Source organism: Corythoichthys intestinalis, chromosome 2 (assembly GCF_030265065.1).
Source record: "Corythoichthys intestinalis isolate RoL2023-P3 chromosome 2, ASM3026506v1, whole genome shotgun sequence".
Lineage (NCBI taxonomy): Eukaryota > Metazoa > Chordata > Actinopteri > Syngnathiformes > Syngnathidae > Corythoichthys > Corythoichthys intestinalis.
The window spans coordinates 26,418,671-26,423,974 of NC_080396.1; positions in this window are offsets into that span (position 1 = coordinate 26,418,671).

Consider the following 5,304-nt stretch of genomic DNA (forward strand, 5'->3'; position numbering starts at 1 on the left):
ACAACAAAAACAAATGAAATGAACAAGAATCCTACAAAGTATTTCATAATGCATGCAGTATAGGCCAAAAGTTTGGAGACACCTCAAGGGTGGATACTTTGAAGAATGTAGAATATAAAACCTGTTTTCAAGTACACAATTCCTCATGTTCATTCATAGTTTTGATATTTTCAGTGAGAATTTACAATAGTAGTGAAAATATATAAAAAGCACAAATGATGAGGCGTGTCCAAACTTTTGTCTTTTGACTCGCTCCCCCCCACCACCACCACACACACACACACACACAGTCACACTCCGCCTATGGTTACAAACTATAACTATAAAATGTACGTAAAGGCTGGTTACAAACTGTAAAAGTGCTGGCTGTCTCGTTACCTGATGGCTTTGTTTTGATTTTTGTCACATTGCGCTGTAATTCCAAGTTGTTCCTTGAATTAGATGTAGAGTTATTAGCGGTCGACTGCCCTTTTGAGCCAGCGCAAAGTTTGCGACGCACGGAGATATTTTTGGTCATCTTTATTGGAGAGAAATGTAAAGTCATGGCTGTATGTCCAATAAGCAAATGCAGCCGTTTGTGGTTCTTCTCCTACGTCTTCCACTGTTAGCATCCTGAGAGGTAGCCAGTTGTTTGTTGGCCGCCAACAGCGCTCATAGCATGGTAATACACATGACCAGTTTTTTTTCCCCCGATGAGAAAACGTGACATCCGATGTCACTGGCAAACTCAAGAGCAATATTTTCTATGCAGATTCTCTTCGTACATGACTACAGTATTCTTTATTCTACATACATCATGAGGAAAAAACAAAATAGTAATGCACAGACACTAAGGAAACAAACTTAAATCAGATTACTGGCTTCGAAAAATGAACGCGTTAGATTACTCGTTACTGAATGAAAGTAATCAGATTACAGTAACTAAGTAACACATTACTGACAACACTGTCTGGGATACACAAGATGGCCACTTAGTTTGACATTTCTACGCCAGAGTCACAACGACTCAAAGGGGACAAATCGGCTATGTAGAAATGTAGAGCTTGGACAGCACCTGAGCGTATTTTACAAGGGGGATACAAGTTCAGCATTGTTTACAAGACAATATATAGAAATCAGACTAAATTGCAGAAGAGTAAAGGGAGGGTTAGGCTGTAGAAGCTTAGATAATAATAGGGAGCTATGTTTTAGATCAGATCTCAAAAAAGGATAAAAAGGTTGTCATGTTTTTGTTTTTTAAACCGAACCTTAGCCCTTACAGTCTATGGACTAAAATTTGTAACCCCCGATTCCAAAATGTACTGGCTTCAGTAACATTAAAATTGGGACAGTAATGAAAAACTACGTAGACCGTCTGCATTGACACCTTGTTGCGCCAGACAAAAAGAAAATTATGGCCACACTCTGGCTGTGAATATGTTCAGTTGATGGTTTGCAACAAATATTTCAGACAAATCCTCATGACAGTAAACAATTCAGATGAGGGGGGTGGAGTGCAGAGAGAGAAGGAGGTCGACATTATCATGCCTCCATCCTCCGTTCACAAGCACCAGAACGTGCCTGTTGCTATGGCAACTCAATTGAGAGCCCCCTTCTCTCTCTCTCTCCCTCTCTCTCTCTCTCTCTCTCTCTCTCTCTCTCTCTCTCTCTCTCTCTCTCTCTCTCTCTCTCTCTCTCTCTCTCTCGCTCTCTCCCTCTCTCTCTCAACATCTAAATAAAATCGTTGCTATTTATAGAGCAAAACTGGCAACACGCAAGCAACACTCATCACACATGAATGGATGTGAATGCAAAACAAAATTTTAGCACACAAACACACTTACGTGCACGTACGCGTGCACAGACCTGCTGCTGTGCACCCATCTGTGCTTTAAGTCCACCTGGGCTTTTGTTTGGTGAGTCTAGGCTGCATTCATAGAAAATGTTTGGGAAATGTTATGGTTGACGCATCTCAATTCTCAATGTGAACTCAGTGATGTTCAGTCACTCTCAGGTTTACATTGAAAATGTCTGGAGTCCTTTTGAAAAGGTTTATTTGTATAGACAGCGAGCTGAAGTGTCAACACTCCCTTTCATAAAAAGTCTCTTGGAGAGGCAGGACAGTGAGGAAGCGTGCATATGGCATTAACCCTTTGTAGGGCACTCATTGATGGCGCGGGACATCTAATCCATTGAACATCTATCACCGTTAATGATACCCAATTAGTTAAATAATATGGTGTGGGTGGGGGGGGGGGGGGGGGACTCCATTGCGTTATTTAGAGTGTTGTTCTGTTTTTATTAACATTTTATTAATTTTAAATTTTATTTAAAATAAATACTAATATACTGTATATATAATGTTAAAAAATTACAATAATGATTAATACATATTATATGTATAATACATATCTATATACACATTATTACCCCTCCTAAATTGAATATTAAGTAAAAGTTGGCAAAAGTAAAATTATTTTGGCAATTTAACATAAAAGATATCTCAAACAGTTCCTTGTTGAACTTTGTTTATTAAGATTTTCATCTTATTAAAATGACAACCTTCTCAGGATATTGTAATTTTCTGAGTAGTATTGTAATATACAGAGTGATTAAAAAAAGAATGACTGTATATCATAAGTAAGTAATGTATGAATCAGAATGAGGGAGTGGGTGTGTGAAAGATCAGATTTCCTAGTTTTCTATAATTGTCACGTGAAATGAAAAACTGCTCCAGCGATGGATTGGTTGGCTAAGGGCCCAAGAGAGTGCTCTTTGTGCTTGGCCTGCTAGATCTCCTGACTTCACAGTTTGTGATTTTTTTTCTCTAGGGGTTTGTAAAAAAATAAAGTCTTTGTTCCGCCATTGCCAACTGACCTGAAAAACTTAAAACATTGAATAACAACAGCGATCAATGCAATTGATCCTGATGTGCTTCAGCATGTTTGGGAAGAATTCTCGCATCGTATTGATGTTATTCGTGCTGCAAGAGGTGGCCATATTGAGCACTTGTAACATGTGAAATAAAACTTGACTGTTAGTAAGATACTTGTATTATGTTTTTGTTTTTTTGTTTTTTTGCTCTTTTTCCTTCATAAAATATTTAACCATGAAATAGGGTCTTTCATTTTGAATCACCCTGTCTATACAGTGTATCTCAAAAGTGAGTACACCCCTTGCATTTCTGCAGATATTTAAGTACCGTTTTGGCCCGAATATAAGACGGTCCTGATAATAAGACGGCCCCCTCTTTTTCAAGACTCAAGTTTGAAAAAAGACTTTTTGAACACCAAATTAATTTTTATACATAAAATAATTACAGTACATCTGAAACAAATGATTAATACAAAATATTTGAGGGAAAAATAATGTTATTTTGCCTCATTCAAATCTTAATATCTGGACATTTAAATATGTAAAATAAAGTGCAATCACATTTGTAAATGAATGGCTTCTGGTTTTTGAAGTGTAAATAAACCAATCTATTGTGATAAAACAACAAAATTGCAATAACTGCATTAACCATCAAAGTGAAGTCTAACTAACTGTAGTCTTGAAACAAATCTGAATAAGGAAAAACATTGCAATAAAATAATGCAAACTGGTTAAACTTGAGAGTAGCTGAGATCTGTCATGACAGAACATTGCTTCAATGATATCTGGCGCCATCTTGCGTCGTGAATGGGGAGAGTAGCTGAGATCTGTCATGACAACATCGCTTCAATGATATCTGGCGCCATCTAGCATCGTGAATGGGTATAATTTCTAGTCCTCGAATATAAGACGACCACCTCTTTTTCCGTGTTATTTCAATGCAAAAAACACAGTCCTATATTCGGGCCAATACGGTATATCTTTTCACGGGACAACACTAACAAAATGACACTTTGACACAATGAAAAATAGTCTGTGAACAGCTTATGTAATAGAGTTAATTCATTTTCCCCTCAAAACAACTCAAAATATAGCCATTAATATCTAAACCCCTGGCAACAAAAGTGAGTACACCGCAGGGGAACTTCGTACATCCCTAAATGTCCAAATTGAGTACTCCTTGTCATTTTCCCTCCAAAATGTCATGTGACTCGTTACAGGAGTGCTGTCAGCATTGCTGCAGGGATTGAAGAGGTGGGGGGGGGGGGACATTCCCACCACCGTGCACAACCGTAGGTATGACACACTTATTCTTGTACTCCTCACCTGGTCGCCGCCACACATGCTTGAGACCATTGGAACCAAACAAATTAATCTTCGTCTCATCAGACCATAGGACTTGGTTCCAGTAATCCATATGCTTTGTTGACATGTCTTCAGCAAACTGTTTGCGGGCTTTCTTGTGTACCGTCTTCAGAAGAGGCTTCCTCCTGGGGTGACAGCCATGCACACCAATTTGATGTAGAGTACGGCGTATGGTCTGAGCACTAACAGGCTGACCCCCCATGTCTTCAGTCTCTGCAGCAATGCTGATAGCACTGTTGTAACGAGTCACATGACATTTTTTAGGGAAAATGACAAGCAGTACTCAATTTGAACCTTTAGGGATGTACGTAGTTCCCATGCTGTGTACTCACTTTTGTTGCCAGGGGTTTAGATATTAATGGCTATATATTTTGAGTTATTTTGAGGGGAAAATAAATGAACTCTATTATATAAGCTGCACATGGACTACTTTTCATTGTATCAAAGCGTCATTTTGTCAGTGTTGTCCCATGAAAAGATATATTTAAATATCTGCAGAAATGCAAGGGGTGTACTCACTTTTGTGATACACTCTATAACATTTAAGCAAGGCCCCCAAGTGTTACATCCTTGCATTTCTGCAATAGGGTTAATGTGCACTCACTCAGCATCCTGGCACATGCACAGTGAGGCACAGAAATATGTTTGAAGCAACAATGAGTTGGGGTTCCTCTTGTCAGAGGGTAGAGAGAGGTGCGGATACGCCAAGTGGGCCCCACAGCCAAAAGGGGCCTGTTTGTGTGCGACAAATTCCACTTGATGCCACTTTTTTTCTTTTAGTCACAAAAGAGAAAATTGCTCATCAACGTGTGAATGAGATTTTGGAAACAAGCAAGTTGGCTGCACGCAAAGCTCCATGGACACCAGCTGTCAACCAGGGTGAGTGTACTGTAGATGAATCAGTGTGTTTGTGGTAGGCTCACACACGATGACAATAAACATATTCACATACATAACGTGAATTCATAAAAAAAGGTTGTTGTGAATTGCTGACACTTCAACGCATTGTCTACTCCATCCATGATTTATAGGGTCTACTCTGTGTTGTGAGGCAATTAAAAAAAAGGACATGGATCGAGCGATTAG